Source organism: Sphaerodactylus townsendi, linkage group LG10 (genome assembly GCF_021028975.2).
Source record: "Sphaerodactylus townsendi isolate TG3544 linkage group LG10, MPM_Stown_v2.3, whole genome shotgun sequence".
NCBI classification, from domain to species: domain Eukaryota; kingdom Metazoa; phylum Chordata; class Lepidosauria; order Squamata; family Sphaerodactylidae; genus Sphaerodactylus; species Sphaerodactylus townsendi.
The window spans coordinates 84,165,190-84,188,036 of NC_059434.1; the positions used below are offsets into that span (position 1 = coordinate 84,165,190).

General features: G+C 49.8%; 1 protein-coding gene across 1 annotated transcript in view; it reads right to left on the bottom strand.

Annotated features, from left to right (window-relative positions):
• PTPRA (protein tyrosine phosphatase receptor type A) overlaps positions 1-22,847 on the bottom strand; it is a 169,928-nt gene that overhangs the window by 49,143 nt on the left and 97,938 nt on the right.

Consider the following 22,847-nt stretch of genomic DNA (forward strand, 5'->3'; position numbering starts at 1 on the left):
CACAACAACACAGAAGGAAATATTAGCACTCTAGACCAGGGGTAGGGAACCTTTAACACTCAAAGAGCCATTTGGACCCGTTTTCCATGGGAAAAGAAAACACTTGGAGCCACAAATAATTTTTGACATTTAAAATAAAGATAACACTGTATATATTGGGCTTTTTAACCTTTTACTCCACTCATTCTGAGAAGCGCATGGATGCGTCCGCCCTGCTGCCTGCAGGGCGGGCAAGGATGGGACCAGCGGCTCGGCTCGTGGAGCCGCAGTGCAAGGGCTCTCGAGCCGCAGGTTCTCTACCCCTACTCTAGTTTCCAAAGGCCTCAGGCATCTGCAGAGCAGGGGGCCCCAACAGAGAGCCCAGAGGTACAATGGCCCCCACCAAGAGCTTTTCTGGAACCTGCCAGGTGTTTTTAGAAAGTGGGGTGATCAGATGGACAGGGGCGTAGCTACAGAAAAAGGTGCCCGGGGCAAGCACTGAAATTGCCCCCCCTCCCCCGGCTCCACTGCCCCAGTGCTGCCTCTACAGCCTTTCCACAGAAGCCATGACACAATTCATTTAGACTATTCTGTGTAGATGCCAGCGTGGCGTAGTGGTTAAGAGCAGGTGCACTCTAATCTGGAGAACTGGGTTAGATTCCCCGCTCTGCCACCTGAGATATGGAGGCTTGTCTAGGGAACCAGATTAACTTGTGCACTCCAACACACACCAGCTGGGTGACCTTAGGTTAGTCACAGTTCTCCGGAGCTCTCTCAGCCCCACCCACCTCACAGGTTGTCTGTGGGGGGGGGGGAGTGGGCTGCAACCTCAAAATCAGATGACACATTACACAAAGCCAACAAACGTAACTCATGACTGCATCTTTTAAAACACTGGCACAAAAGGAAGCCACAAAAATATGGAGAAAGAGTAAAGGAGAAGCAACAGAAGGAGGAGGAGGAGGAAGGAAGAAGAGTTGGATTTATATCCCCCCTTTCTCTCCTACAGGAGACTCAAAGGGGTTTACAAACTCCTTTCCCTTTCCCCCTCTACACAACAAACACTCTGTGAGGTAGGAGGGGCTGAGAGAGCTTTGAAGAACTGTGACTAGCCCAAGGTCACTCAGCTGGCGTGTTGGAATGGACAAGCTAATCTAGTTCCCCGGATAAGCCTCCACAGCTCAAGCGGCAGAGCGGGGAATCAAATTCGGTTCCTCCAGATTAGAGTACACCTGCTCTTAACCACTATGCCACTGCTGCTCCTGGCGGATGAGACGATGCGTAACCTTTGGGGGGAAATGGCATAGCTTGAAAGACGGCCTGCCCAGCAACGATGCTGTGCTGCAAATCCCATATTACTGACTATACAAAGAATCACTCTAGCAGTTTGTTTCCTGACCTCATAGCCTAAAGCTAGTTTGGGTGTGGGGCGGAGGGGGGGGGGTCTGCCTCATGCCAACATCCATCTATAGGTGAGCCGTTTCCCTTCATTGCTTCTGCGTTACCAAATGAATTGCTGCCTATTATTCAAGTGATAAACCCTGTTCAAAGGAGAGCCATAATGCTCGCCAGGTTTAATGTTATGCCTTCTGCCTTGTTACATGGCAGATTTAATAAGCAAGAAAAGGCTAAAAGATTGTGCCCATCTAACGATGGCTCAGTTGAATCTCTGGCCCACCAATTACTTCACTGTCTCAGATTCAAGGAAATCAGATCCAAGTATGTGAATCTTACTTCTTTACATTTACCCGATCTCCCCGATTTAATTAGATTACACTACTTGTTGGGACAACCCTGATCCTTCTCTCTGTATGATAGTGGCAGACTTTCTCCTGGAAATTACTAAACGGCAGTAGATTTCCTTCGACCTAACATGTATTTTGTATTGTATATGCTTTTTAATCCGTTTTTTATTATTGTTGTACTGCTGTCTATGCCAATAAAGGCTTGCTTCTGCTTCTATTATTCAAGTGATAAAAGCAGAGGAGCCACATCTGGAGGAAACGTTGGCGTCGCTATGAAAAATCTTACGTTACTGATCAAAATCCCCAGCCTCTGAGCACACAGTCCAGAGTGAAGTCATAAATGTCCAGTATATGCGGCGCCAGCGACGAGTCCCTCCCTGATCCACCCAAACGGCTCTTTCCTCAAGGAAGCCTGCCAGAAATGTAGGGCTCTGGAGGGACATCTTCTAGGTTCCTGAGTCAAGTTTCTTCCAGCTTCCGGAAGGAAGCAAAAGTCCCTTCATTTTAAGGGCTAAATAATCAGCACAGCGAAGGAGCACTTTGCATGTTTTTTGGAAACCGGGAACATTTTACAGAGTCGCTCTAATGACTGAATGAAGCTAAAAAGTGGCACATCCGTGAATTTATAGATCACGAACTGCAAACCTTCAGTATCGGGCAAGCAGACAACCTCTCCCAATAATTCCACACGAGCATTTGTACTGCACCAGCAATATGCTTGTGAAAGAAACTGTGATCTCCTCTCCCTTTCCTGGTTCCTGCGAACTCTGATTCTTGCGACTGAGGCACGGCGTAATAGCCACACAGGTGAGTTCGGAGACAACCTCCCTTTATCTTCTATTTTTTCATGTGGGGCCTACGACCCCCAAAACCGACCTTCCTTGGGTCAGGAGGGTCTGCTGGGAAAACAAGGAAGATTGGTTCCTTCTGCCAATAGATCACAAGGACCAAACGTTGATCCAACGCATCTCATCCAGCATTTGCTCAGTTGAGAGCATTTGAGTTCTCTGCGCAACAATATTAAAACCTATGGCAGGTAGATATTCTACTGTTGAAAGTGTTGGGCCATGATTATGAAACTGAAGTGCTTCTAATCTGCACGAGGAGGAGGAGGAGGAGGAGGAGGAGGAGAGTTTGGATTTATACCCCACCTTTCTCTCCCGTAAGGAGACTCAAAATGGCTTACAAACTCCTTTCGCTTCCTCTCCCCACAACAGACACCTTGTGAGGTAGGTGGGGCTGAGAGAGGTCGGAGAGAACTGTGACTAGCTCAAGGTCACCCAGCAGGGATGTAGGAGTAGGGAAAACTGTAAGGAGACTCAAAATGGCTTACAAACTCCTTTCCCTTCCTCTCCCCACAACAGACACCTTGTGAGGTAGGTGGGGCTGAGAGAGGTCGGAGAGAACTGTGACTAGCTCAAGGTCACCCAGCAGGGATGTAGGAGTAGGGAAAACTGTAAGGAGACTCAAAATGGCTTACAAGCTCCTTTCCCTTCCTCTCCCCACAACAGACACCTTGTGAGGTAGGTGGGGCTGAGAGAGGTCAGAGAGAACTGTATCTAGCTCAAGGTCACCCAGCAGGGATGTAGGAGTAGGGAAAACAAATCCAGTTCATCAGATAAGAATCCGCTGTTCGTGGGGAGGAGTGGGGAATCAAACCCGGTTCTCCAGATTAGAATCCACCTGCTCTTAACCACGACACCACGCTGGCCCTGGAAGGATAACGAAGGGGGAATCTGCGCACCTCGCTTGTTGAACAAGTGTACCAGTAGCAAAACTAGTGCTAGTCCTGGAAGGGCGATGAAGCGGGAAGAACAGCAGACAAGGATGTTAGTCCCTGAGTCACGAGAGGAAGCCCATTGACAGTCATCATCCTGCTCGTTCAGATTGAGGGAAAGAAAGCGCGCATTAGTCACAGCAGCGAGCCGGAGAAGCATAGCAAATGGCTGTGACCGCAGCAGACGAGACCATGCAAAATTTAACAGGGATATTAACAGAAAGTTGTTGCAAGAGTCAGGTTTAGTATGAATATTAATGGTGTAAAAGCTCTATTTTCTTGTTGCTAAACGTCTCTTCTTCCCTCTTTCGCTGCCTTTCTGCCTGAAGCCCTCTTTCCGGAAAATGTAAGCGGCGTTCCCGTATTTTCCTTTGAATCCATCCTTAAAATTCAAATCTTCCTCAGAATCTTCATCTGACCTTGAAACGAATGTGACAACCGCTCTCTTATTTCTTTGTAAATAAATAATAGGTGTGAAATAATGTTTAGTTATTCCTCCCTGCCTCTACATTTGGCTGCGACCAGGAACTTAATTCCAAACCTCTTCAGAACTTTAAAAGTGGTTTTGAAGGGCTACGGGGTCTCTCTCAGGAAATTACCAGCGTGGGATTCCAGGTTACATTTAACAAATTAAGATTTTACTCATCTATGTCCTTCAGTTTAAAGGTTTCAATAAATAACTTACAACAAATAAAACAAACCGAGCAACAATTTCTGCCGAGATGACTTCCACTTTGCATCCGTTCACTCTCTCACTCCTTTACATCTTTGAGCAAAATTAGGATCTGACTCCTTTTCTAATTTGAAGGTTTCTACCAATTTCTTCAGCAATTCTACACTTCATATAACGCTAGAAGTTTAGCACAGACGGCCTTTTCCTGCCTCCAGCGCAGACCACGGTCTCTCTCCCAACTTCTGCAAACTCTGACTGTCTCTCATTTCCAGCACAGACTCTTCACTGTCATTCTCCAGTGTCAACCAACCACCACGTCCCAGAGGCATATCTAGGGAAAATGTAGCCCGGTGCAAAATCTGCCCCCACCCCACCCCCTCCCTGCATATGGGTGGCTGCCCTCCCCCACCATGACCAAACAAGTTTTTTTTGCACCAGATCTAGAAGTCAGTGTATGGACCTGGGGGAAAGGAGGAGGGGCATGGAAGGCAATTTTCCACACACCCCCCCCCCGTGACTAAATGGTCACAGCCCGGGGAAATTTGACCCCATATGACCCCCGCCTCACCCTCTCATCCACCTTTCCTTCTACAACTTACCTCTCATTCTAAGGAAAGAGTCTTCATCCTAACCCCCAATGAAACAAGCTGCATTTTCATTCCTCAATACTCCTTAGCAAACCTTCATGTGGTCTTTCCTATTAGCCACTTACTCACAGTGGCTAGTGGTTAAGAGCAGGTGCACTCTAATCTGGAGAACCGGGTTTGATTCCCTGCTCTCCCATTTGAGTGTGGAGGCTTATCTGGGGAACCAGATTAGCTTGTGCACTCCAACACATGCCAGCTGGGTGACCTTGGGCTAGTCACAGTTCTCTAGAGTTCTCTCAGGCCCACCCACCTCACAGGGTGTTTGTTGTGGGGAGGGGAAGGAAATTGTAAGCCCCTTGAAGTCTCCTTACAGGAGAGAAAGGGGGGATATAAATCCAAACTCTTTTTCTTCTTAAGTTATTTTTTTAAGTAAGGCGGCAAAAATGCCAGAGGCCGGGAAACCTGATGCGGACACCCAAGGAGGAAGGAAGGGAGGAAATTTGGCCGGAATCAGAAGCCGGCAAGGGTTTTTTTGTGTGTGTTTTGCCAGTCATTCTTGCAAGTGTCCTCTAGGCCAAAAACATCTGGATCACCTACAACCTCAGCAGGATTTCAGGGCTGCCACAGAAAAGAAGGAAAATTTCAGTTCCGCTGTTATTCGAAACCTGACAGATTCCAAGAACGGTTCTCGAGATAGATGCCTCCTGAAGACATCGCGGTGCCAGCCGGTGAACGGCGGTTTCTGCTTCCACCCACGCTTAGCGAACTCGCTTCACGCAAACTGTACAAAACACAGACAAATCTGACTCAAATCCCTCTTTGTGAGTCTGGCTAAGTTGGCTAATGCAGCTCAGAGGCAGTTAATGATTGCATCAGTTTTTAATGCAGCCCCTTTGACAGGAAGGGTTTACGAGTCCTTATTAGAAATGACATAGTTACGGAGTGATTTCAGTTCTACCCTGCCTTCCTCCTCAATGAGGACCCAAGGTGGTTTACATAATTCTCTTCTCCGTTTTATTCTCACAACAATCTTGTGAGGTGGGTCAGGCTGAGTGCGAGACTGATGCAAGGTCCCCCAGCAAGCGTTTACGGTAAAGAGAGGAAGAGGAAAAGAGAAGTTTGGATTTATACCCCACCTTTCTCTCTTATAAAGGAGAGAAAGGTGGCTTACAGATCCTTTTCCTTTCTTCTCCCTACAACAGGCACCTTGAGAGGTAGGTGGGGTTGAGAGAGTTCTGAGAGAACTATGACTAGCCCCAGGTCATCCAGCAGAGGAGGAGCAGGGAAACAAAACCAGTTCACCGGATTACAGTCTGCCATTCATGTGGAGGAGTGGGGAAACAAAACCTGATTCACCACATTAGAACGCACCTGCTTTTAACCACTACATCATGGTGGCTCCCAAGGATTCGAACCTTGGTCTCACAGATTCTAGCTAGCCCAACACTCATACCCAAGGGTGGTGAACACATTTGTTACAAGGGCAGGATAGATCATAAATGTGACTTGGTCAGGCCGGGCCCTGGGAGGAGTAGCTGCCTCAGCTGGCCAGCCCCCGGTAGCAGTGGTGGAGCTACAAGGGGATGGGGTGTGTGCCGTGCACCGGGCGCATGCCAGGGGGGGTGCAGAAAATCGCCCAAGGTCCCTCCCCCTTCCCCCCTGCGGTGACCCCCACCCCCTTCCCACACTTACCTTAGTTCCTTTCCTTTTTCTAGAACTTTTTCAGGCTGCAAAAGGCCTGTTTGCAGTAAAAACGGCTTGAGGAACTACAGTTCCCAGGAGGCCTTGGGGCTCACAAGGTCTCCTGGGAAGTATAGTTCCCATCAGGCCATTTTTACTGTAAACAGGCCTTTTGCAGCCTGAAAAAGTTCTAGAAAAAGGAAAGGAACTAAGGTAAGTGTGGGAAGTGGGGAAGCCGCGGGGGAGGGGGGCGCCACAGGGGGGCCATGGGGGCATGCGGAAAATATAGAATGCGTACCGGGCGTAGTTTGGCTCAGCTACGCCTCTGCCCAGTAGGCTCCCCAGTCCAGACTGGCACTGGCGGGGTGGGGGGTGTAACTCAGCTTGAGAGGGTTTTTCGGGTCTGAGGGGAGGGGTTACATCAGCTGGGCCGCAGGCCTGATAAGCCTTCTTAAGGGGCAGGATCTGACCCCCGGGCCGCATGTTTGACGCCCCTGCTCTAACCGCTCACCACAAATGCTTTTCAGAGGCTCTGGATTTAGCTGAAAGATTTCGATGCAGGGACATAACGGTTGGCCTCAGATAATACATTATATTCGTTAGCGGCTTAATGAGGCTGGCCGGAAGATGATAAACGGTTACAGCAGGCGGCTCATTAGCCCGGTCAATAAGTGGCGCTGATAGTTAAAAGCCGAGCCCGGAGGCTGCCGACGTTCCCGGGCACAAGCGGCCGACACCCTCTCGACAGCTTTGGAAGCCCTTTGAACACAGGGCGTGATGTGGGCTTCTGCTCCACCCAGCCTCTCTCTTCACCTGATAAAATAAATCCAAGCAGTGCCTTAATGGCCAAGTTTTAACTGAAAAGTTTATATGACCGATAAAGGTCTGTACATCTGAACTGAAAAGTTGCAGAAGGAGGCAGGAGTCCGGCATAGGGAAACAAAGGACGGCAAGGAGTTTGCTGTCCTATTAGGGGAGACTGAAGGAGCGAGGATTCTGAACATTGGAGAAAAGATGCTTGTAAGGTGAAGAGGGTGAAAAGTTCAAAAGGGAACCACCTTCTGATACCTAAAGGGATACTCTGTGAAGGATAGGATGGATACGTTTTCAGGTGTGCAGGACAACAGTACTTGGACTAACACATATGAACCACAGCCAATTTTGTCTAAATTTGAGGGAAAATGTCCGGATGGAGAGGGGTGTTTGACACTGGCACGAGCAGCAGTGGCGTAGGAGGTTAAGAGCTCGTATATCTAATCTGGAGGAACCAGGTTTGATTCCCAGCTCTGCTGCCTGAGCTGTGGAGGCTTATCTGGGGAATTCAGATTAGCCTGTACACTCCCACACACGCCAGCTGGGTGACCTTGGGCTAGTCACAGTCCTTCGAAGCTCTCTCAGCCCACCCACCTCACAGGGTGTTTGTTGTGAGGGGGGAAGGGCAAGGAGATTGTAAGCCCCTTTGAGTCTCCTGCAGGAGAGAAAGGGAGATATAAATCCAAACTCTTCTTCTTCTTTGTGAGAGGGTGGATTCTCTGTGGTTGGAGCTTTTTAAGTATCAATCGGAGACCTACTTGTTGGGGAAACTAGAACTGTGTTCTTGCATAGGACTAGATTACACCTTTGGTCCCTTCCCACTCTGAAATTAAATAAATAAAGCATGAGTACACTTGGGTCACTCTTCTCCTGACACACTGTCTATGCTCCTCCTCCTCCATATGTGTGTGTGTGTGTGTGTGTGTGTGTGTGTGTGTGTGTGTGTGTGTGTGTGTGTGTGTGTGTGTGTGTGTGTGTGTGTGTGTGTGTGAAATGCATCTGACTTATGGCAACTTATGGCACGGGGCTTTCAAAGCAAGCAAGCAAGAAGCAGAAGTGGCTTGCCACTGATTTCCTCTACAGAGCCTTCCTTGGTGGTCTCCCATCCAAATACCAGAACTGCTTCAGCTTCCAAATTCTGATGTGATCAGGCCAAACTGGACTATGCAGGTCAGGCGTCCGACAGGATGTGCTGCCATTCAAAATGGTGCACAATAGCTACAGCAAAGATCAGGGAACTGGGTTATGACAGTGACTCCTTCAATATGCTAACCTTTACTGAAACTTTTGCCCTCATTAAAGAGAGGCTGTTAGCAATGGACTATCAACAACTGCAGAGCTTGGCAAATAAATCTTGTTCACCAACAAATATGTCAATTCCTTTCACGCAGGGATACCCAGCCTATTATATTGCAGCGCTCATAAATCTCATACACAGGAGAGCCTATGTGCTGGCTAGATTTAACATCATGCCATCTCCGCTACATAGAGGAAGACTTAAAGGTCTTCCAAGCGATAAAAGGTTCTGTCCCTGTAGCACAGGACAGCTGGATTCCATCCCACACATTCTCCTGAACTGCGTATTATACCAAGAACTCCGATCCAGCCTGCTCTCCCAAGCTATAGACCCTATGATTGATTATACTGAATCAGATAAAGCAGTTACGCTTTTAAATTGTCAGGATTTTCATTGTTGCCTTATAGTGGCAAAGTTTTTTGTCAGAAGTTTGTAAACTGAATGTATGACAAACGCGAAGTTTTTTACTATTCACTTTTTAACTGGAACTGTATTTTTTTAACTGGAACTATATTTTAACTGGAACTATCGTGTATATGCCAATAAAGGCTTATTGAATTGGATGTGCTGCCAAACTGCAACTGAGTTATGAAGACCCCAGCAGGGAACAGAGGGTTTTTTTGCCACTGCCTTCCTCGGCAGAGTCTTCTCTGGTGGTCTCCCATCTAAGCACTGACCTCGGTTAGCTTCCAAGATCGGATGAGATCAGGCCATACCCTGCCACCTTCTTCCCTCCTCCCTCACTGACTCAGAAACAAGGAAGGGAAATTCTTGCAGTGTTATCAACTGACACACAGCTGCCGGCCGGCTGCGGCATCCTGCATACTTCGCAGAGAAGAAAAACCCTGACATCATCCTCTGGATTCACAAGGAAGAATGAAGAGGAAGGGGAAAGAGAATTGACAGCGCTACACAATCCCTTCTAAATTGGATGCCTCAGAAAGAACAAGCAAAGGAAGCAGCACGCTCACTTTTGGGTGTTTTTTCTCTCTCTTTCCAAAGAGGTGGCAGTTTGGCTGGAAGCTGGGTCGCTCTGACCTGGAAATTCTGCCAGCTATTTCCACATGTGACTCAGTGGCAAAACCACGTTCAAAAATATTCTGAAATAAGTTTCAATTTTCGAGCAGCTGGGCATCGGACAGTGAAGACCGGCCTTGGTTCCAGAGATCACAAAAGACAATGTGGGTCAAATGACAGCCTCAGCTAGACCAACCTAGGAATCAAAGAATCATAGAGTTGGAAGAGACCCCCAAGGGCCATCAAGTCCAACCCCCTGCCATGCAGGATAGAATGAAAAAGTTTGTCCCAGTTAGCCTTAGCAGTAGCCTCTCGTTTTTCCTGTAAGAGCTGGGTAAGGTTCCTTTTATAATCAAAGTAAATATTGGGGAGAAAGTCAATTTCACCCCTCTTGAATTTACTAAACAACTGTCTAAGTTGTCTTTTTAAAGCACTAAGTTCTCGTAGTCTGTAACTATCAAAAGTTTTGGGCTTCCAATACTCAACAATGCAAGTCCTGCCATGCAGGAACACACAATCACAGCACTCCTGACAGATGGCCATCCGGCCTCTCTTTAGAAACATCCAAAGAAGGAGACTCCACCACACTCCGCTGTCAAACAGCGCTGACTGTCAGGAAGTTTTTCCTGATGTTTAGGTTGGATCTCTCTTCCTTCACCTTATACCCATGACTCCTGGTCCTAGTCTCTGCAGCAGCAGAAAACAAGCTTGCTCCCCCACCAACATGACAACCCTTCAAATATCTAAACATGGCTATCATGTCACCTCTTAACCTTCTCTTCATGAAATGAAACATCCCCAGCTCCCTAAGTCTCGTGGCCAGTTGGTTCTTCTGAAGGTCTAACAACAGGACACAAAGGCTGAAGCCTTCCTCTGTTGTTGTATCCTGGCACTGGGACCCAGAAGTTTACTGCCTTTGGGTCCCCCGTGGCTCATAGCCCCTGATGGGCCTCTCCTCCATGAATCTGTCTAATCCCCTTGTAAAGCTGTCTATGTTTCCGGACATCACTACATTCTTTGGCAGCGAATTCCACGTTTTAAATCACTTCGGTCCATCCTGCACAGAGCAAATGCAAGCACCTGGCTGATGCAAAATTTGTTCAGACAGAAAGGAGAAGCCCCACTATTCAAGTGCATGTCCATCAGGCAAGGCGGCGGTGTTCAGAGAGAACCTTTCCACACTGCTTTCGACTGCCATGGAAGTCCCGTGACATGTTTTAAGGTGCAGTGTCAGTCGACAAACCTACGTATCAGACATCTATATATCAGTTCGTTTTTCTGCTGACAGTTAATCTCCCAAACTACTGGACCGATTGCTTTGAAATTTTCACACAACATCGCATTCGCATACGGCCAGGTTTCCATACTGTTTCCACACCTCCTGTTGTGTACATGCCACAACTGTGACAGTTATTGTGTACATGCCACACCTGTAACAGTTGGAACCACAGTCTGTTCCGCAACAGCACCATCTGCTGGCCGTCAAAGCAACACCCTCTGATACAAGGGAAACAACCATGCCTTCCTTGAAAACCACTGCCTTATGGAGTGAAAGGGATGGGGCCCGCCCTCTGCACATGGCCCACCCACCCTAGTGGAGGAAGGGGAAGGTGAGGGAGGGTCCAGGGGTTTGCTGGACCAAACGCTCTGAAATTTGAACACAACGTAGCTCATGCCTCCCAGCGTGTTTTAAGCTAGATAATTTGCCTGCAAGGGAAGGGAGTGAAAGGGACAGAGACAGCCACCTGCACATGGCCCACCCACCCTAGCAGAGGAAGGGAAACGTTAGGGAGGGAAGGGGTTGGATTGCCATGCAAGGGAACAGGAGAGAGGGAGGGGAGCGAGGGGTCCCTTGCCCCTCCCTTGCGATCATTGTGCAATGACACATGTTCGTTCGCTTCCCCTTTTCTTTCTTTTCCACTTCACCAGACTCAGCCACAGCTAGTACTTAAAAAGAAATAAAAGTGTTCATGATCCGTAGCACTGAAGAGATCAGTCTGAAAATGTGGTGTTAAAATCCCACTAAGGAGTATATGTGCAATTAATGTCTGGCTCCGTGGGGCAGAGTGGGAAGCTGAGATACTGCAGCCAAAGCTCTGCTTCTGACCCAAGTTCGATCCCGACGGAAGTCAGTTTTAAGTAGCTGGCTGAAGGTTGGCTCAGCCTTCCAAGGTAGGTAAAATGAGTACCTGACTTGCTGGGGGTAAATTGTACATGACTGGCCATGAAAGGCCATGGCAAACCACCCTGCCCACCAAGTCTGCCAAGTAAAAGTTGTGATGTAATGTCATCCCGAGGGTTGGTAATGACACGGTGCTTGCATAGGGGACTAATTTTATGTTTAGAAAAAAGGAAAGAGGTCAGCTGCGATGGCCAAAAACTCAGAGCTAAATGTCACCAACTTTTACTTCATTTAATTCATTTGTACCTCATCTTTCATGCCAACTAGGTCCCAAAGAGGTTTGCATCATTCTCCTTTCCTTCACTGCCTCTTCCACAAGAATCCTGTGAGGTATGCTAGGCTATGGCCCCTTCCGCACATGCGGATTAATGCATTTTCACTCCACTTTCATTGCACTTTGCAGCTGTGCAGAATAGCAAAATCCATTTTTAAACCATTGTGAAAGTGGATTGAAAGCACATTATTCTGCATGTGCGGAAGGGGCCTGTCTGTGACGTGCCCAAAGTCACCAAGCAAGGTTCTGCTGGCATGAGTGGGGATCTGAACCCAGGACTCTGAGATGACGATTAACCACGATGCTAATCAGACTAATATCTCAGAGTCCTGGGTTCAAATCCCCATTCCTGCCTGCACGTTCTTCACTGGATTTCAATGAAGCAGACGCTCTGCACCCCCAACTTCCAAACCCTTCCACATACCCTGTTTCCCCTAATATAAGACATCCCCTAAAAATAAGACATAGTAGAGGTTTTGCTGAAGTGCGAAATATAAGGCATCCCCCGAAAGTAAGACATAGCAAAGTTTTTGTTTGGAAGCATGCCTGACGAACAGAACACAGATAAATAAGACATCCCCTGAAAATAAGACATAGCGCATCTTTGGGAGCAAAAATTAATATAAGACACTGTCTTATATTCGGGGAAACACAGTACCATTCTTTCTCCACCCATCTCTATGTTCTGCCGTGATTCTCCAAAAGTCCAATCTGTAACCACCGGATTTCACAAACAGATTTAATTCGGCAGTGGCGCTTGCTCACCTCTGTCTCTCCTCTTTCGAGGCAAAGCGACAGCCTCCTCCCAACCCCAATGAAACGGGGAGATATTTGCAATCTCTCATTTTTTTTTAAAAAAATGCTAATCCTCTAGAGTGTCTTTTCTGTGCACCGAAATGGGATAGTCGCCAGATTCCCCACTTGGGTCTCTGTGGCTTACAGCTGGCCTTTGATGCGCTGCCAGCCCTTCTCCTGAAAGTCCCCGACCCACTTTTTGTGTAGCTAATCACAAAGGTTGAGTCACCAGGACACTCTCCAGCACTTTATAAAAAAGCCTGTGTGCACAAATACACACACAGAGAGAGAGAGAGAGAGAGAGAGAGAGAGAGAGAGAGAGAGAGAGAGAGAGAGAGAGAGAGAGAGAGAGAGAGAGAGAGAGAGAGAGAGAGAGAGAGAGAGAGAGAGAGAGAGAGAGAGCACTCTTCCAATACTTCCGGACATTTTGCATTTCTGCTCAACACAGAAAGGCCCTGTCGGCTGTGATGCGTTTTAACTTCCACACAAACGGCGCACCGAACCAGCCGCTAGCGCCTGTGAACATCTGCACTCGCAACCGGCAACTTGGCGCGAGGTGAGGTGCCTCTCCTTTCTGGGCAGGTCAATCTCTCTCAGGAAAATGGTAACGAAAACAAAGGGAAAAAAATATCTCTCAGTAGCCACACTGCTGTGGAATTCGACCCTGCTGGGATCGATCCAATTGAATCAATCACCGCTTGTTTCAGCCCATGCAAGCAGACTGTCAGCCCCAGAAGGGTGTGTGTGTGTGTGTGTGTGTGTGTGTGTGTGTGTGTGTGTGTGTGTGTGTGTGTGTGGGTGTGTGTGTGTGTGTGTGTGTGTGTGTGTGTGTGTGTGTGTGTGTGTGTGTGTGTGTGTGTGTGTGTGTTTAGATAGCTCCTGCACATTAATCCATCACAGTATATATTCTAGTGGTGGCGAACCTTTGGCACTCCAGATGTTATGGACTACAATTCCCATCAGCCCCTGGCAGCATGGTCAATTGGCCATGCTGGCAGGGGCTGATGGGAATTCTAGTCCATAACATCTGGAGTGCCAAAGGTTCGCCACCACGGAATATACTGATCAACTTCAGGGTCTGAATAGGGACACTGTAATCCCTCAAAATGGGTGTTTCGGCAGGGTGGGAAAAACATTTCTATCGACGGCAGATACTCCATCACTAGCATAGTGCAGGGGTTAATGTTGGAATAAGATCTGGGAAACCCGTGTTTGAGCCTGCAGTCAGCCACGGAAGCTCACTGGGTCAGTTATGCCCTCTCAGCCTAGCCTACCTCACAGGGTTGCTATGTGGATAAAACTGAGGAGAGGAGAACGATGAAAAATGCTCTGGGTCCCCACAGGGGAGAAAAATGGGATACAGATAAATAAAAATGGTTTGCTGAAAACATAATGAGAGCTGTTTCAACCCTTGCAAAACACTTCAGTAGATTTCCATTAGAAGAATTGCCTTCATGCGTACAGGTAATCTCTCTGGCAGCAGAAACACAACGGTCTGCATCAGAGGCGTACGGCCGATAAGGACATGAGCCCCCCCCCCCCGGGCTCTGTGCGGGCCAGCTCCTGGAGATGCCAGGAGTTGGCCTGCATGGAGGCCGGGGCACGGGCTGGCCCTCCTGTGGCGGCTCGGTCTCCGGCCACCCGCCACTTCCCAATACACGTCTGGTCTGCATCTAACCATGGCCCATTTTTGCTTTCCAATCCACCCAGACCTGCCCCCGCCACCAAGCCACGATGAAGGATGGACCTCAGGACATAGCTGTACAATAATGGCTTCAGATGAAACCGGGGCTGGGCAGGAACTTACCATAGAGAAGCGTCATCTCTTTTCAAATCTTCTCCCTCTTCTCTCCTAGCAAGAACCTTAGAAAGCCAGTGTGCTGTAGTGGCTAAGAGTGGCAGACTCTAATCTGGAGAACCAGGTTTGATTCCCCACTCCTCCACATGAGCAGTGGAGTCTAATCTGGAGAACCAGGTTTGTTTCCCCACTCCAATAATGAAGCCTGCTGGGTAACCTTGGACTTGTTCACAGTTCTCTCAGAACTCTCTCAGCCCCACCTACCTCACAAGGCATCTGCTGTGGGGAGAAGGAGGGAAAGACTTTGTAAGCCGCTGTGAGACTCCTTATAAGGGAGAAGAGCGCGGCTATTAATCCAAGTTCTTCCTCTTCGAGGTTTGTCTCCGTTTGCTAAAAAACCTCTCGAAGGGCAAAGCTGTGCAACGAATTTGCTGTGCTCATTTTCTGCCCTTTCCAGTCCTCGCCTCAAAGCTCATCCCATTTAGGAGGCAGGTGACTTTGATTTCAAAAAGATGCTTAACAGCAGCTCTAGAAATCTATCCAGAATGCTTCTGTACAACAAAAAAGCTCTTGAATCCACAGTAAGAGAATGCAGAGCACACGAAAAACAACCATTTGTTCCGCACAGGGCAGCGGTTCCTAGATAATGTCCGATCGGTTGCCACAGCAACTGTTCAAAAATAATAAACACGGCTGTTCAGGATAATGGGAAATCCTACATTAGTAATCAAGATAAATCCAAGGAGAGATTTGCTCAAGATGCTTTGGTATCCAGTGAGGGAGCACGTTAGGCCTGTGTTCCAGTGGCTGCCCCAGTTGCCAGCCGAATTCCGGATCGTTTTCAAGGTTTTGGTACTTACCTTTAAGGCCCTGAGCGCTCCGGGACAGTCGCATCTCTGGACCGCATCTCCCATATCACCTGGGTTTAGTTTAGCTTAGGTGTAGGTTAGTTTAGTGATGTGTACTTGTGTTTAGATTTGTTATTAAGCTAGGCTTTTGTACCAGCGTAGTTGTTGTTTATATTGAGGGTCAATTCTTGGGTCTCTGTTTTTTTTCCTGTAGTATGTTACTGAAAGAGAAAGTCACCATCTATCTTATTACGGTTACTTTATGCTGCTAGTGATGTTTGTTGTTCTGAATATTGTTGCTTATATAATTTATGATGTGATGTGATGATCATTGATGCCTCTTGTTATGTTATGATTTTGATTACTGATGTTCTGTTATGATTACTGATGATTACTGATGTTGTTGTAATGCTTCTCTCTGTGATACACCTCCGAAGATGCCAGCCACAGATGCAGGCGAAACGTTAGGAACAAGATCCACCAGACCACGGCCACACAGCCTGGAGAACCCACCACAACCAGTATGTTGTCTCTTCCTGCAGCTGAGGGACTTGAGAACGTTTAGTCGGCAGAAGGGGAGATTGAGGGGGGACATGATTGCTCTCTTGAAGTATTTGAAGGGCAGTCATTTAGAGGAGGGCAGGAAGCTGTTTCTGTTGGCAGCAGAGGATAGGACATGGAATAATTGGTTTAAATATGGACAGAAAGGTTCTGACTGGATATTAGGGGGAAAGAATTACAGTAAGAGTTGTGAAAGTGGAATCAGCTACCTCAGGGGTGTCCAACTCTGGTGCTCCAGAGGCTCATGGACTCTGAATTCCAGTCAGGCCCTGCTGCCGCTGGAGTCCCTAGGATTCTCTGGGCTGATCCTAGACTAGGCTGGGAGCTTAGACTAGATGATCTGCACGTCATTGCCCACTGGCTGTATGATTCCCTGCGGCCACGAGGCTGGCCTCGTTCAGATGCATCCAGTGGCACCTTGGAAATAAACAAGGTTTCCAAGGAAGGGAGCTCTTTCTCTCAAAAGGTTATACTCTGAAAATGTTTTCTGCATCTCACTGTCATTTTTACTTACCTGAACTCATCAGGAGTTTGGGGGCAGGGGACGGCTAAGTAAAAGGAGCAGCAGTGGCGTAGGAGGTTAAGAGCTCGTATATTTAATCTGGAGGAACCGGGTTTGATTCCCAGCTCTGCCGCCTGAGCTGTGGAGGCTTATCTGGGGAATTCAGATTAGCCTGTGCACTCCCACACACGCCAGCTGGGTGACCTTGGGCTAGTCACAGCTTCTCGGAGCTCTCTCAGCCCCACCTACCTCACAGGGTGTTTGTTGTGAGGGGGGAAGGGCAAGGAGATTGTAAGCCCCTTTGAGTCTCCTGCAGGAGAGAAAAGGGGGATATAAATCCAAACTCCAACTCCTCCTCCTCTTCTTCTTCATCATCTTGGTGCACCAACACTGACCTTTCCTTAAAAAATCCTATTTGGCCATAGTTAACGGTGCTCAGCTCAAACCAGAATGGTAGTCTATGAACATCTGGAGCACCACAGGTTCACTACCCCATACTAGCTGATCCAGCAATGAAATAAAAGGAGTCTTGGATATTGATGATAAATGGAGCAGATGTTGCATTTGGACACTGAAGAACCAAAGGCAGAGAAATTCTACATTAGGAAGGAGGCTGGCAGGCTGGTAGCACGAAGTTGGAACTAAGGCCTAAGAGTTCCCCTTGGGAGACATAAGAACAAGCCAGCTGGATCAGACCAGAGTCCATCTAGTCCAGCTCTCTGCTACTCGCAGTGGCCCACCAGGTGCCTTTGGGAGCTCACATGCAGGATGTGAAAGCAATGGCCTGCTGCTGCTGCTGCTGCTGCTCCCGAGCACCTGGGCTGTTAAGGCATTTGCAATCTCAGATCAAAGAGGATCAAGATTGGTAGCCATAAATCGACTTCTCCTCCATAAATCTGTCCAAGCCCCTTTTAAAGCTATCCAGGTGAGTGGCCATCACCACCTCCTGTGGCAGCATATTCCAAACACCAATCACACGATGCGTGAAGAGGGGTAAGGGAAATTCGAGGGGCTTCTTACACACGTTACAGGCAATATTAGACACGCATTGAACGAAACAAGATCCGATAATAAGGCACACAATTAAACCAATGCAGAGCTGTACACAGTACTCAACCATCTGCTTCCCGACAGCCAGCTCCCAGAGGGCTGACCACCAATGGGAGCAAAACATCATGCACTTCAGGATTAGATACAACTTCTTGCAGCTCATCACGAGACTTTCATGTGAATCCAACTGGGAAATTATCAGGAAAGATTAAAACAACACATATTATGTACATTCCTCACAACCTTGGTGAATTGTAACAACAACAAGTAATCAATAGCAGCAACGATTGCTCTAGGAGTCGCTTGATTGGTGTTCCTGCTGCTTTCTCGAGTAGCCAAGGGCATCCAGAGCCCAGTGGAGGAGATAGAGTTGATGGGACTTCGCACTTAGAGGCAACAGGCCAGCCGGCCAATAGTGCTTAGCATTGTAGGAAGGCCCAGGTCCGGGGACTCCTTTACTAGGGAAGTTGCGAGGGAGACGAGACTCCGCTTAGGAGAGGGCTACTTGTCGCCTACAGCTCCGACAGGAGGCCTGAAAGGCAAAATGATGCCAGCGGCGGCGGCCCAGTAGCGTCCGGCTCCCGGGCAGAGCCTGGAGTAGGACAATGGTATTGAGGCTGACTAGGAGGCAGCAAAGAGTTCCGGCAGGGAGTCGGGCGGGAATGTAGTTAGCAACGTCCTCTCCCCCGCAGGTTCCAGAACCAGCCCTCGGGGAGCAGGATGTTTCCGAACACGGGAGGAATGTCCTCCATGTGTGTGCCACACAGTTCCAACTGGCCGAGCAATGGTTTTAGATGGGCCCGGGTCGGTTCCCCGTTAAACTCGCCGGTGATGCGGGCGCATGGAGTGTTAGACTTCGATGGTTAGCCACAGTCTTCAGTGACAAGGGAGAGGCCTTAGCCGGAGGGTTTAGACGACAGGAGTCCCCTCAGTCGGCGCTCACTGCAGATTATCTGATGGATGAGGCATTCATGAAGAGGCTTCAGCCCAGACTCCGCTAGGAAGTCTCCGGGTGCTTTGCAGACCAGTGAGGCAGGCAGGGAGGCTTAGCAGGCTCCCCGAGCTCCTCAGGCACTGGCCCAGGCAGAAAGATGAGACGTTGGCAGCGGCAGCAAACTGCTCCCAGATGTTGAGGTCCTGGTGAAAGCTCGCCAGGGGGTGGCCGATCGCCATCGGCAGGAGGCATGCAGAGCAGGCAAAGGATGGTGGTGCAGCTGAGTTGGTGGTGATGATCGCAAAGAGAAGCGGCACAGAGGGTTCTCTAAAAGGGTGTCTTCGAGGTGCTTAGTCTTGCTGGCAGCTTAGCAGCGCTAGGGCCTGGCTGAGTGGTCGCCTTGACGTCTTCCCCAGGTCATTCGCTGGGTCTTTGGCCGTTGGCATGACGGCGTTTCCCGTTGAGATCGCTGGGCGGGATCCTCTAGAGAGATGCGTTCCATCTCTCGGGATGGGGTTGGGTTTTCCCTCCTAAGCTTCATTCCATGGGATTTAGGCCTGTCATGGCTAGATCGGAGTCCACGGGAACCTGTAGGAAGAGGGACTGAAACACACCTACCCCTTTCCCAGGTTACTAATGGGGGAAGGTCCCGCCAGGCTCCGCTTCTAAATGCCGGATGGCTGGGAGATTGGGATCGAAAGTTAGATGTTTAGATTTAATATGGGAAGGAAGAAGGCTTGTTTTGCAGCCTGTGAAGGTTGCTTTTAATGCAACCCTCCTGGGGGCCGCCTACACTCCTCTTTCTTTAGATTGTTTGACAACTTAGGAGAGGCAGGAGGTAGGCTGACCCTAGGTGGGAGATTGGCTTCAGAGCGTCATCAGAGGAAGCGCTACATGGTGAGGAGTCCGGTTCTCGAGGGGAGGGAACAGAGGCCAAGGTCCTGGGGGGATTGTGGAGTATGCATGCTTAATCAGCAACACAAAGGGCTTTGGAAGCACCTTTGGGGATGGAGGTACATCCGGGGAATAGAGCAATCCAGCAGCAATTTAGAATGGCAAATTTCTCGCATTAACACAAAGGAAAAAGGAAGGGGTTTTCTTTGCAAAGTGAGTTGTACTTACATGCGGTCTTGGCGGCTAATGCAGGAAGCGGGATGGTGCTAAAATTTTGCTTGATCGAGATTATCCCGGGGGTTTGCCGCCCGCCGAGACCGCACATCCTTAAGGGGCTGCTTCGGCCGAGCGGTGGCAAACACCACCCACCCAAATCGGCTTAGGAGGATCTGTGTTTGCAGCAACCCCTTGCTTGGGTATTAGGGCATAATGCGCGGCCCAGCCCCTTTTTGAAACTGGGGCCTGTCCTGAGCAGTGCTAATGGGTGATCAGGACGGGCCCAGATTTTTTCTAATCCAGGGAGGGCCAGCCAGTCAATGGTGGCCCTCCCGCCTTTACTGGTTGAGCAGGAAGGAAAAAAAGGGGAGGGAGGGAAACAGATTTCCCTGCAGGAAATTGAAAATAATTTCGGAGGGCAAGATTGGGATCAACTGACCTGCTTGGCCCGGCTCTACCCGTCTCCCAAACCAGGAGTCGTTTTGACCTGACTCATGAGGTCCCTTCCCCCAGAGATTGACATGGATGTCCAAGGCCAGTGGGATAGTGGACTGTGAGAGCCGCCGCTCGGAAGTCCTGGGCTGTGCTGACCGTGAGCGGCGGACGTCTCCGTCCTACGCGGTTTGTCTTCCCCACCCCCCCCCAGATGCTGGGCAAGCCTCGGTCGGCCACTGGTCGGGCCACTCGGCTGCTCCTGAGTGACAGTAACATCAGCGCAGGTGTCCACCAGGCCCTTGAACTTACATCCTTCTATGGCGAAGCTCCAGATATGGGACGTAGAGCTCCCGATAGATGTCTCCACCGGGCTAAGCACAGCTGGTGGTGTAAGAAGCTGCGCCATGTTGGCTGCTGGGGCTCGTGAGCCTTTATTGGGTCGGCAGCCCAGGCAGCGACATGGGGCAAGAGAATCAGCTAGAGCGCAGCTGGCTCAAAGCGGGCAGCTCCTGTGGGATACGCTCTATCCCAGTCCAGACCCTGGGAGGTGGAGTGGGTCCTGGTAGTGCGTGGAGTCGATCACTCCAGGGACGCATGATAGACAGTCCCTGTTATTCAGCGGCAGAGGCCTTTGGCAGCACTAAGCCCAAAATTGTCCCCGGTAGGGGGGATGGAAGCTCGTCATACTGGGTTGGGGCGCACAAGAAGACCCTGCGTGGGGGAACTTCTAAAGGAGATGGGCTGGAGTGCATGCGAGGCCGCAGATGCCACGAGCAGGGGGGTGGTTTTGGCAGGGGCCTCCCAGCGCTTTGGAGTCTGCTCTAGTACTTCCTCCTCCTTGGTCCCTGGGCTGGGGAGAGACGCCTTCCGGCAGAGTTTCCCGACGGGCAGTCGTTTCTCCAATGGAAGCCCTTCTGGCAACGTGGGCACCGGGTTTTAGGTGGCCTTCTCTTCCTGGGGGAGGACCCTCCTCCATCGGGGTTGTAGGCCCCCCCCACTGGCCTGCCTACACTCCTTGGCGGAAGTGTCCGGGTCTGCCGCGAGATTAAAGCAGTCATCATCCTGAGACTGTCTCCCGGCCGTGGAGAAAGTGCTGCTGGCGCGGTGAGCTAAGCTTGGTGGGCGGAGGACCCGATGTCCCGGGCAAATGCCTTAAGCATGTCCAGCCAGTTCAGGATTTTTGCCCAGGCCCGTCGATTGCTCTTGCTGGCACTCCGTGGAAGCGTTCTCTTTTATGGCGAGGCGCATGAGGAGCTCGTTTTGAGAGCCTCCTCGCTATCCTACCTGCCTCTTGAGCGCTTCCCTGGAGCCATGTTCACAAATTCCAGCATAGGAGCTCTTGGGGTTTTTGCCGGATGGAGGAGAAACTCTAGGTTGGCTGGCCGGCATTGGGGACTTTGATGGAAATGCCTTTATAGAAATTCTCAGAGGCGCACCGTGAAGGAGTGGCCTTCAGAGCAGGGACAATCTGATCGTTTGGATTTCTTGAAAAGCATCAGAGGCAACCGTGAAAGCTGAGCGGCGGTAGGCGCCGCCAAGTATGAGGTGGAACTGCTCTGTTGAAGCACTGCACAGAAGCGGAACTCACTTTCCCAGACCACAAATTGTACACGGGAGCTCCAGGAGCATGCGAAAGGTGGATGCTTCAGTCACATCTGGAACTTCATTAGGTTGGATTCCCTTGGCAGACGGGCTTCAGCAGCATGCCTCTCACGTGAGGGCTAGTGACTCCTACGTCCCGCATTGTCCCTACTTGGCTGTGAGCTTCGGTAAGGATGTTACCAAGCTTAGGGGGCGGCATTCGACATTAACCCGGCCGGATGACGCCATCCTCCCCCTCAGTTATCCTGTGAGAGTGGACGGGAGGCACAATGCAAGAATATCGGCATCGAAGTCTTCCGTCAAGGAGTTTCTCTCTTCCTTGCAGGAGTCGTGGGCTAATACGTTCTGCGCGAGTTTTGAAACCCGCGCCATTCACGATGGCGCTGACGGAGATGCAGTGGCTTGAAGGGAAGTAAATGAAGGCGGAGCAAGGGGAAGGCTAGAGCCACAGTAGGAGAGTTTGAAATGGAGTGAAGAAGAACGAGGGGGGCAGAAGCGGAGGACAAGGCGTCCAATTTAGTGTGGATAGAGAAAAATTCCAGGGTTGAAATTGGAAGGTAGAAAGATCCCCGAAGGAGGGCTGACCTACAGCCAAGGGAGCCATATGGAGTCCTGCAGGCTGATGGCTACAGAAACATTGTCTCCACGTCAGTAGCTTGGCTGACACCGGCGCTACGAGGCTCTAATGCAAAGAGTGCGCCCGATGTTTTTCCCAGTCCTTAAGATTCAATGTCCCTCCTCTGGGTACCATGGACACTGGAAGCTTCAATCCTCCTCAACCAATTTGCGCAGCTCCCCTTCCTCTTTACGGGGACCCTGCCGCATTTCCGCTAACGCTTTTCAAAGTTACGTCAACGTGCATTAGCAGTCATGAAGCCCTGCTTTTGCAAGCTCCCATACTCACCCAGCGGGGAGTGTTCCATGGCCGGTTGACGAGAGAGTGTCCTAGGACGCTGATATCCTCCTGGATGCGCCGATCCAGAGGACAGGCCGATACCGAAACGGTGGTCCCTGGATGCGCCCGATCCAGCGGACTTAATTATCCTTGCTGCCCTTCCCAAAGGCGCACGGTGAGCAAGGGTGGAGGTTCGAGGGATTCCCGGTTTTGCAGCACCCAGCTTGTAGTCGGCAAGTGACCACGCTTGGTCAGCCGAAGAACTTGAAGACGAGACGCCTTGGAGATAACAT